This window comes from Prunus mume, linkage group LG6 (assembly GCF_029339155.1).
Source record: "Prunus mume cultivar Tortuosa linkage group LG6, ASM2933915v1, whole genome shotgun sequence".
Classification (NCBI taxonomy): domain Eukaryota; kingdom Viridiplantae; phylum Streptophyta; class Magnoliopsida; order Rosales; family Rosaceae; genus Prunus; species Prunus mume.
Genome location: NC_142703.1, coordinates 20,711,454 through 20,723,370, shown reverse-complemented (window position 1 = coordinate 20,723,370; position 11,917 = coordinate 20,711,454). Strand labels below are relative to the sequence as shown.

Sequence of the window (11,917 nt, the reverse complement as noted above, 5' to 3'; positions counted from 1 at the left end):
GATTGACCTGTGTTTACGGTGGTTTGATATTATCCTTCACTCATATAGTGCGTCAGGTGACAATTCTCATTGAGAAATCTGAGAACCAGAGCTTCTACAAAATCACTTGCCATAAATGACCAGTTCATAAAATATGTTTGTCTTTATCTAATCTCACCATGAGAAATATTTATTAATTTGCCCTAACAAAAGTAATTCAAAGTAGGGAGTTTCACTAAAACACCCAAAATGAAGGCTGAAATTATAAAAAAACCCAACAGTCAAAATACTTTATAAACACATCCAAAACTCATATCATTACACACACTCAAAATTCATTTATAAAAACACCCAAAACATATACAATTGTTGATTTTGGGGTTGATTTTGGGTGTGTTTCTATGTTTAAATAGTGCTTGAGTTTTTTTATAAATACATGTCTAGGATTGAGTTTATTTATAAATTTGTATTCAAGGTATTAGTTTGTATTAAAGTTTTGTTGGTTAGTACTTTTTTTGAAAAAGAAAATTTGCTGGTGGTTAATATCTGGTTAAGCTTGATATTTAGGGAGGGAAGTGTGTTCTCACACACAAATGCCAAAGTGCCACAGGGGTTTGAACATGTGACAATTGGTCTGCAAGTTAAGATCCTTTTTCACTAGTCTCCGAGTCAAGTCATGCTCAAAGAATACTAATAGGTGATTTTTCTTTCATGCGTTTTATAGATGTCAAACTTTGTTCAGCTGATAAAAGTAAAACATCAAAGCTCATCACGGTGATCGAAAACCAGATGCATCTAAATTGCAAGGCATGCCTTTATTTTTGTGGTGGTATAATGAGCATCTCTCTCATACCCTCCATAATAATCCTAAGCACTAATGTTGTAAATTAGATAAATCCATACATACGCAAAACGAGCATAATAAGTAATAGTTGCTAGTAGGAATTATACCCCAACAATTCAACAAGAACGAACAAAGTAGTGATATTCTCACTCATAGCAATACTACAAATAATAGGACAAAACAATATTGGTAAACACACGAGTGGTCCATATAGTTCTCCAGAAATCCCTAAAATAGATCTTGCATCTAGGTATGCAACACCATATGAAAGGCTTATGTGTATATGAACCTTTATTTAACTACATATAGATATAGTAGTACCACAAATATTACTGTCTGGCCGGGAACGGAAACCGTCAATATGCCACTGATAATATGCCGATATAATTGTCGCCAACAAAACGTACTGACATGTTATCGATACATTTTCATCAATATCGATGCACATATTATTTCAACAACATCGATGCACAACCTTTATTTAATGGAGAACTGATGGCTTGCATAGAGAACTTCTGAGATATTCATCAGAGACATACGTATACACCATTTTTGTTAAGGTGTGGTGGTTATTGAATGTGGATAGAACGGAAATGTGGGAGTTAATGGGAAATTTGGAAATGAAGTAATAATAGGGGGAGGCAACCTATATTCTGGCCATAAAGGTGTGGGGGTCAGAGGAGGAAACTTGAGGTTAGGGATCTTGGGGATCTTGGGCAGCTTATAATGAGGAAAGGTAGGGGCTAAGAGTTTTCGAGGGGCGGCGAAAGCTGAATGTGTGCTTGAAAGTAATGAAGCGATGACAAAGATAGCTATGACAAACGATTTCCAAGTTGCCATCTTAGTGTGTGGAAATAAGCTTATGAAATTTGATGTGGAAGAGAGACCAGCCTATGGTTATAATTTATAACGTTGTTTCCAGAGGGAACGACCTCATTTATTTTTGGTTTAAATGCTGTAAAAGTCTGTTGAAAAATAAAAATACGTCAGATGCCGGTATGGGTCAAAATTTAGGTTAGTACAGTACTAATTTGTAGTTTTTCATTAGGCAAAACGTCACTTTTGGTCCCTGTGATTTACCACTTTTACCATTAAGGTCCCTGTAGTTTCAATTTGATTACTTTTGCTCCTGTAGTTTTAATTTGAAGCAATTAGAGGACAATCCTTAATTTATGTCAAATTCTTTTAACTTCTGTTACTTATATAGGGGCAATTTGGTCCAAATATTATTAAACGATTTCTTCCTTTTTTAAATAAACAATATAAATATAAATTTTTAGAGAAATTAGTTTTAAAATAACAATAATGGCGGTCTCTCTCCCAAAAACAAAAAAACAAAAACTCAAAACAATGGATTCAACTAGCTTCTGCCATCAACAATTGCCGTCGTCGGATTGGTACCTCGGCTTCTTCTTGTCCTCGCCGCCCTCCTCTGCCGCTGGCGAGGAGCTAAACGAGGCCGCGTTCTTCTGTACCGCCGACTTCACAGAGCCCAGCGACGGCAGAACCCCCAGCTCAGTTTGACTCGGAATTCTACCGGAAGCCCGCGCTCTCTTTGTCATCGTCGTCGAAGCCCATCCTTCGATTCCGAGATTTTCGGTCTCAATCCATGCCGCCTTTGAGAAAGTTCCAGACCTGAGGGCAGAGCATAGTCTCCTGGGCGCAGAACAAGGCAGACACCATTTTTTTACGGAGATTCTTTGGTGGCGATTGGTTGTTTGGGAGAAATCTTTTAATAATCTTTTAAAATTGATTTTCATTGCATAGCATTGTTGTCGCTAAAGAAGGTTTGAACTTAATCCTAAACGATTTCAAAGTTCCAGCAAGCATTGTTGGTTGATTTGAGCACAATTTGGTTATTTTGGTTTGGGGTGGGCTTGGGTGGTTGTGATGGTGGTTGGGTTACAGGAGGAGAAAGGGAGAGGTTATATATTTATTTTAAAATTGCAATTTTCTTTAATTTATATTAATATTGCTTCTTTTTAAGGAATAAATTTTGGACCGAAATACCCCTTAATAAGTAACCAAAGTTAGAAGAATTTGCCAAAAATTGAGAATTGTCTTTGAATTGCTTCAAATTAAAACCACATAAAAAGTGATCAAATTTAAACCAGATTTTAGAGATCTCAGGAGATGTCAATACTAAACATCAAATTTAAATTTGATAGATGATAATTTGACATTTAGACTTTTACACTTCACCCGATATATCAAATAAATAATTATCAGAATAACAAATCATTTAAGATAAAGAAGAAAATAATTAAAAAAAAAGAAAATAATAAATGAAAGTAATTTGTCTTTTAAAAATAATAAAATATTCATTTGACATCTTGCTTTTGGGATGTCAAAATAACATCTCAACTTTCAGCCTTCATTCCACATCATCTTTGACACATCAGTTAGAAAGATGTGAGATACTATTTTAATGTTAAACGTCTATGTGGACTTTTGACACATCAGTTAGAGATGCTCTTAGTAATAAAAGTGGTAAATCACATAAACCAAAAGTTGCATTTTGCCTTTCCATTAAAACTCTCGCTGTGGTAGTTACCTACCTGTTATTGTCTTGGTTTCTATTTTGCTTTGCCATGCCATTCCTCAGAACCAGATATTTAGAAACGAAAGAGGGGATGAGATGTAAAGTTATAGAATAATAAATGGGGTAATTTGGATGAGAAGGTGTGGCTGGAAGGGTGCCCATTTTTCTCGTTCATATACTTTGCCTGGAAAGAGATAATGAAATGATTGAAAAAGGCCATATGGCCCTTTGTTGTTTTCTTGCCGACAAGAAGAGTGCAAAGTGACCAAATTTATATATATATATATATATATATATATATATATATATATTATTGTTTGGGTGTGGTCTCTAATTTCAAATCAAGTCAAGTCAAATAGTCTTAATTCCAAATCAAGTCAAGTCGACTGGTCTCAATTCCAAGCCAAGTCAGGAGACCCAATTCCAAGCCAAGTCAAGTGGTCCTAATTTCAAACTAAGTCAAGTGAAACTTAACTTCACAAGGTCTAGCCTAAATAAAGAAATTATTATTTATAATGACAGTAAATAAATGAAAGACCAAGTGGTTTTGGTTGGGATTTCACTCAAAGGCTAACTAGTGGTCTACGGACTCTCTCTCTCTCTCTCTCTCTCTCTCTATATATATATTATATACTTTAATACGGAGGAGTAAGAAGTCACATGAACTTTGCCCAAGTTTCTTGAAAAGGCCAAATGGCCTAAAGATCTTTATACAAAAGGATATGATGAAAGTTGGAAGGCCAACTTTATGGCCTTATACTATCTATATATATATTTAAACTCAACATATGGGGTATAATATATATATATATATGTATGTATGATGCATATGGACTCATTAGAATTCTAAGTCACCTAACATCAGTGGATTATGTTTTATCAAAACTAGAAACTCTGGAAGCCATGATGTCTCACCATATGTCAAGCCAAGTCCTCGGAGGTCTAAGCCCAACCCGCAGAAATAGGACCAAAACTTCCGGATGTTTTCATGCAAGTGACGAGATCCATCCAAGGAAAGCAATCAAAGAAATTGATGTCAATCTGGAACATTCTTAAGAAGGAGAGAATCAATTGATCAGATTTGCAATATGATGACCTCATTCAAATCAATTCTACTGATTTTGGAAGCTACACAAGGAAAGATTTTTAACGAAGTTGACCTTTGGCCATTTGATGGCCAGTCCATGGGCTAACAAATGCCCCTATATATATACCTCTAGATGAAGAGCAAAGGAGACCGACATCAGACACAAAAACCTACATTTTATCTTTCTTTTTTCTTTTCTTAGACTAGGTTTTTATTTTCCAAGCAAGTAGACTAGATCAATTCTTCACTTTCATTAGTGTAAGTTTAATTTCTTTCATTTTCCATTATGTTGTTTTATGACTCAAGTTTATTGATTTACTTTTAATTGTTATCGAATTTTCTTTAAGTTTAATTTACTTTTAGACTAGTTTATTTTATCGCCTTTATCGTTCATATCGTTCTTGTTTCATTCTTACTTAAATTTATGTTTATTGTTGCTTCGATCTTATTTTTGCATTTATTTTCTTGTAATTTAGTTTAATCGTCTTTTAATTTAATTTGCATCATTATCATTAAAGCCCAAAAAATACTAAAATACCCATACGAAACCTAACTATCTTCGACCCCGAGGAAGTGAAAGAATCTAGGCTAATGGGAGGTTCCTTGCTTGGCCGATTAATCGGCTGGTTAGAAGTCATAAGCGCAAACACAACAATCTAATTTTTTCCATTCAACCCAATCAGTGGGTTAGTGGTGGCACGCTATGCAATCCAAGAGAAGAGTGACCAAAAGTTCCTTCCGTCGGTCACCTTGGCCGAAAATAGGAAAACGTAATTTGACACACCTAGTGGGACCACTAGGTTTTGTATGGTCATAAACACTAGGAGGAATCCTAAAAGAGATCAAGACTTTGAAGAGTCTAGACTTCGTTCGAAATCGAAGACAAGCATGGCTGGTTCAATTCCCATGAACACTCAACCACAAAATGTTCCAAATGGTTAACAAGGCCAAAATGGCTTTGGCAGAGCCACTACCGTCGACCTCAATGATGTGGTGGTCGAAGATGTAACGGCAATTTTTGAAGGACCAGTCTTGAGGCCGAACCCGGCCACTTTGTTGGAGATCCAACAACTCATCCGAGCAATGGAGACATCAAACCAACTCAACCACCAACAAATGCAAGAGATGGCTCAAACCATAGCTACCCAAAATGCTCTGATAAATGAGAGGTTTGATTGATTTCTAGGCCAAGAAAATGGCCAAAATGGGAATTAGGTGGCTCCGAATGGAGTGCTAGTGGCGGGGCCTCAAGTAGAGGTCCAACCAAACATCATAAGGGCGAATCTACCTCAACTGAATCCACCAGTTGGGGGCAACCAGCCCTAGCAGTCAATGTTTCGCTAATGGGTAATAATCCATATGTGGCGGCCAACCAATTCCAAAGATTCCTGCCATATAACCAATTTCGCCTACAAGATCACTAAGGGCATGAGTCAACTTCGCTGGACCTCATATCAACCAATTCACCGTAATTGGTGGATGGAATAATCTTAGTGGGAATGCGAACTTGAATAATTCACTACTAGGAAATCAAGCAATCGACTGAGGGGCGATCAAACAGCGGATCCAAGATATAGTGTCTCATGCTAGGAGGATTGGTAGACCAGTTTACCGGAGGCCCTATCCAAAACATTTTGATCAAGAGGAGTTTACATAAGGATTCAAAGGTTCTGGATTTTGCATTGTTTTCAGGAGACGAACTTCAATCGACCATGGAGCATGTTGGCATATTCACGGCTCAATGTGCGGAAATCAGACATTGTGAGGCATTGAAATTAAGGCTATTCCTGAGTACCTTCACATGGGGTTTTTCATGGTCCACAAACTTCCTCGTAACTCCGCTCCAAATTGGCAGATCATAAAGCAAACCTTCCATGAACAATTTTATCATTCCGGAGGCAGAGGTTTCGATGGCCGAACACTAAGGCAGGTTAATGGTATATGAGTAAAGGTTCAAAGCTTCCTCTGATACCTCTGAGCAAGACTCAAAGAAGAAGGGTTCAAATGCAATATGCTACCACGTGCAATGTTGAGTTTGAATGGGCAGATGAGAGGCAAACCCAACTTAACCGATTAGTCGAGCTTCGGCTGGAAGAGTTGGAGTTGGCCAAAGCGAAATGGCTTCATTGGAGGTAGCAGCAGCGGAAGAAATGAAAATGAACCTGCAATGAGTGAATGGCCGAGTCGTGGTAACGGCCTTAGATGAGCCAATCTTGGAGTTGGAGGCTCATTTGAGCGGAGCTTTTGAAGCAAACAATTACAAGGCCGAATCCCGTAGGCCAATGAAGGGGTTGGATGATGGGCAATCAAAAGTTGAGAAATCTAGAAAACTTCAGTTGAAGGCCAAGCCTTTGGTTCTTAAGAGTTGAGTAACGACTAAAGTGGTATTACCACCTAAGGTCGATGAGAAAAAAGAGAATGACCATGAAATGGTCGAGGATGTCAGGGATAAACCCCAAACGAGAGAAGACAAGCCAAAGGTGGAAGATGTGGAAGAGGACCAAGTTATGGTTGATGCTCAAATACTCGAGGTGAAAGAAAAGGCTGAGCAGTACGACCGATGTATAGGCCAAAGAAGCTTTAGAAAACCTGAAAAGTGCCTTGGCCAACGATGAAGAGCTTTATAGGGAAGATGAAGAGTGTGGTGTTGACGAGTATTTTCGAAGAACTTACAGAAGAAGTTTTAGAGCAACTAGTTAATGAACGTAAGGAAGAGAAGGCTGAGCTAGATAGTGAATTGAAGGTGGGATGAACTAAGGTGAAGTTTGGGGACTTTGATGAAGTCGAGGCCATGGTGGTCACATTTTTGCTATTTTCTGAAGCTCAGCTAGGTTAACCGAACTCCATAGATGAAGATGTTTTCGATAAAGTCGAATCCATGGTTCACATAGGAGAACCAAGGAAATCAGGGTGACTAGAGAACTCCCGAAGGCGGAGGTAGCTTAGCCTTAAATCATGATGCCAAGTTTAGATAAGAGAACGCCAGAGAAGGTGTGCCATAAAATGCCCAACAAGAGGATGGCTTCCCACCTTAAACCTCCATACATAAGCGCTCATTTTGATGGGGTACTGGTGAGCAAAGTTCTAGTTGACACAAGAGCCACGATGAACATCCTCCCAACCTCAGTGATAAAGAAATTGAAGAAAAGTTTAAATGAACTAATCCCGACCGAGACAACGGTCAATGGCTTTGTGGAAGATACCACAAGATTAAGGGGAATTATCTCGCACCAAGTTAGAGTTGGGAAAAAGATTAGTGTGACAGCCTTCTTCGTGGTGTAAACAACGACTCACTTTAGTGCATTGTTGGGTCGAGATTGGATCTACAGAAGTATGTGTGTCCCTTCCTCGCTTCATCATACTATAATTTTGGCCCTAGGATAGGAGCATGAAACTGGTTTAGGCCAACTCACAGCCTTTCATGGCTTCAGCCAACACAGTGGAGGCCAGATTTTACGAGGATGATCTTGGTCCTCTTTATTTTACGGGTCAGATAAGAACAGCAGACTTACGGGAGTCTCGGCTCAAAAATCGATATGCTTGGGGGCACATGATTTCCAAGCAGAAGGGGAGTGCCCCACAATGACTGATTTCTTTTCTCTCAATGAGTGATGCAACTATTGAGGAAGAGAAGAAAGCCACGGCGGAAGACACTTTGAGACGGCTATATGGTTTTTGGGCCGAGAAAGTGGTTGAGCATGGGTCCACCGCTCATTTGGTGGAATTCTTCCACGAAGATCCGGAAGATGATGCACTTGAAATAGCCCTAGTAACGATGATATAAGAACGTAGATAAGTAACTAGGTGACCTCTTCGAGCATCCGTAGAAAAATCGAAAGCAATCCTGAACATGGTGCTTGGGCAAAGAGAGGCTAACAATTAATTTTCCTATAAGCGAGTTACCTCGGAATGTTATGTTAGCTGGACCCAACTTTGGGAAGTAAACTTGGAGCCACAGCTAGAAAAGCCAAATCGGGCTTGAAGCATTGCATGACATAGGTTTGGGCAAAATAATCTCATGAAGGCATCTGTTAAAGTAGGCCAAAAATATGGGACCCAAGGCCATTGTTTGGAAATCTGCAAGAGCCTTAGCCAAAAGTTGAACTTATTTGGTGACTTGGCTAGACTTTGAGCAAGTCAAGAATTTGCACAGCCACATTTGAATGGTTTTTGGCCTATCAAATGATGAATCTAGGAAGCAAAAGTTTAGGTTTGGTGGGAGAGAATTTTATAAGAGCAATGGCAATGGAGTTTTGATTATGGAGAAACATTTGGAGGCAAATTGGTATTTATAATGCCTAGGTTTTCTAATAGTTATGAAGTTCAAAGGCCTCTCAAAAATTTATTAGGGTATCTCCCTAAACATCAATTTAATTCAAACACCATAAATTACTACAGTAAAGCATGAAGTGGAACCATCTAGAGAAAACTAAAAAGTCGTAAGAATTTTGATTCACTTACCTTTTCGCCAATCACAGGCCAAGGAATCAAGGGGTCAATGTTTGGGTGTGGTCTCCAATTCCAAGCCAAGTCAAGTGGTCTCAATTCCAAGCCAAGTCAAGGAGACCTAATTTCAAGCCAAGTCAAGTGGTCCTAATCTCAACTCAAGTCACCTGAGACTCAACTTCACAAGATCTGGCCAAAAAAAGAAATTGTTATTTATAATGGCAATAAATAAATGAAAGACTAAGTAGTTTTGGTTTGTAATAAATGCTTAGCCAATCAATGTAGGAAGTTTGTATTCTCTTACCACTCACTTGCGTGGTCCAAAAACAGCCGGGTCGAGTTCCATGTCAACCGGGTCAAGAAGCTCAAGCTCCTCGTCCCATATCTTCAAAGCTCAAGTTCTTCACTTGGGATGTAGCTGTTGAAGTGAGATTCGATACTTCGGGATCCTCGGTTGGGAATTGTCTTCATAGCTTAAGATGTTGCGGCTAGAAAGGATGAGAAGTTAAGCTCTCCTTTGCCAATCTGATGCTTTGACATTGCAAATGGCTATCGGATCTCAAGGAGAGAAAATGGTGGGGACAATTTTAAATAAAACGAATATTCAAAATGGACATGTTGCTGATCAGTTTGATCTTTTAAGCTTTGATTAATATTTATTATAATATATATATATATATATATATTTGTATTTTGAGAAGGAAAGGTTGGTTGGATATTTCTTGGTTTGTGTGATTTGACTAGATTTTTATTTTCCAAGCAAATAGACTAGATTGGTTCTTCGATTTCGTTAGTGTAAGTTTAATTTCTTGCATTTTCTATTACGTTGTTTTAAGATTCAAATTTATTGCTCTACTTTTAATTGTTATTGAATTTTCTTTCAGTTAAGCTTGCCTTATTTTATCGTCTTTATTGTTTATATCATTCTTGTTTCATTTTTAATTAAATTTACGTTTATTGTTGCTTTGATCTTATTTTTGCATTTATTTTCTTGTTATTTAGTGGCTTGGTGGCTTGGTGTGCCTCATACTATGTAGGAGTGCATGCACAATTCGATTTGAAGGGTGCAACAAATTCAAGTGCAAAAAGAAGACACCAACGGGCAGGGGTAGAGGTGGTTCATCTGCCGCAGCTGAGAAAAAGGGTGGCCGAGGTTCAGGAGCTGGTGGAAAGAGAGAGAGATGAAGGGAGATGAAAGAAGAGACGTTGCCTTTCCTTCTTCCTATATTTGACATGTTTTATAAGAAAATGTAAATAGATTTTTCCTCCACACATAAACACTTTTGGCAGGTCACTTGGTGAAGAATGGTAGGATCTTCGGTTGTAGTGTTGGTTTACAAGGTTACTGTTGATACAATTGAATTCAACTCCAAGATTTATCTTTTGCCTTTAGTAGCATTTTATTTTCATCAATGCATTAGATAATGGTTTTAGTAGATTAACTTGTGTTTGCGGTGGTTCATAAAATATGTTTGTCTTTTTCTAATCTCACCATGAGAAATATTAATTAATTTGCCCCAACAAAAGTAATGCAAAGTATTGGTTTGTATTAAGCTTGGTTACTTAATACTTCTTTTTAAAAAAAATTTGCTGCTAGTTAATCTCTGGTTAAGCATAATCTTTAGGGAGGGGTGTGTTTTCTCACACACAAATGCCGAAGTGCCATAGGGGTTTGAACAGGAGACTTAGTCTAGTCAAGGTCCTTTTCCACTAGTCTCCGAATCAAATCATGCTTAAAGAATTCTAATAGGGGATTTTTCTTTCATGCGTTTTATAGATGTCAAACTTTGTTCAGCTGATGAAAAGTAAAACATCAAAGCTCATCATGGTGATCGAAAACCAGAGGCATATATCCAAATTGCAAGGCATGCCTTTCTCTTTGTGGTAGTATAATGAGCATCCCTCTCATACCCTCCATAATAATCCTAAGCATTAATGTTGTAAATTAGATAAATCCATACATACATAAAACGAGCATAATAAGTAATAGTAGCTAGTAGGAATTATATCCCTACAATTCAACAAGAACGAACAAAGTAGTAATATTCTCACTCTCATAGCAATACTACAAATAATAGGACAAAACAATATTGGTAAACACACGAGTGGTCCATATAGTTCTCCAGAAATCCCTAAAATAGATCTTGCATCTAGGTGTGCAACACCATATGAAAGGCTTATGTGAATATGAACCTTTATTTAACTGCATATAGATATAGTAGTACCCCAAATATTACTGTCCGGCCGCGAAATGGAAACTGTCATTATGCCACTGATAATATGCAGATATAATTGTCGCCAACGAAACGTACTGACATATCGATACATTTTCAATAATATCGATGCACATATATTATTTCAACAATATCGATGCACAACCTTTATTTAATAAAGAAAAGATGGCTTGCATAGAGAACTTCTGAGATATTCATCAGAGACATATATGTATACACCATTTTTATTAAGGTGTGGTGGTTATTGAAGGTGGAGAGAACGGAAATGTGGGAGTTGATGGGAAATTTGGAAGTGAAGTAATAATAGGGGGAGGCAACCTATATTCTGGCCATGAAGGTGTGGGGGTCAGAGGAGGAAACTTGAGGTTAGGGATCTTGGGGATCTTGGGCAGCTTATAACGAGGAAACGTAGGGGCTAAGAGTTTTCGAGGGGCGGCGAAAGCTGAATGTGTGCTTGAAAGTAATGAAGCGATGACAAAGATAGCTATGACAAACGATTTCCAAGTTGCCATCTTAGTGTGTGGAAATAAAGCTTATGAAATTTGATGTGGAAGAGAGACCAGCCTATGGTTATAATTTATAACGTTGATTCCAGAGAGAACAACCTCATTTATTTTTGGTTTAAATGCTGTAAAAGTCTGTTGAAAAATAAAAATATGTCAGATGCCGGTATGGGTCAATTTGTAGTTTTCCATTAAAACTATCGCTGTGGTAGTTACCTACCTATTATTGTCTTGGTTTCTATTTTGCTTTGCCATGCCATTCTTTACAAACAGACATTTAAA

At 37.9% G+C, this 11,917-nt stretch overlaps 1 long non-coding RNA gene across 1 annotated transcript; it reads left to right on the top strand.

Annotated features, from left to right (window-relative positions):
- The first annotated feature begins 9,216 nt into the window (after window positions 1-9,216).
- Window positions 9,217-10,311, top strand: LOC148916396 (uncharacterized). Its single transcript, XR_016127777.1, has 2 exons — window positions 9,217-9,473; window positions 9,901-10,311. It is a non-coding gene; the product is annotated as an uncharacterized LOC148916396 (long non-coding RNA).
- Window positions 10,312-11,917: the final 1,606 nt, after the last annotated feature.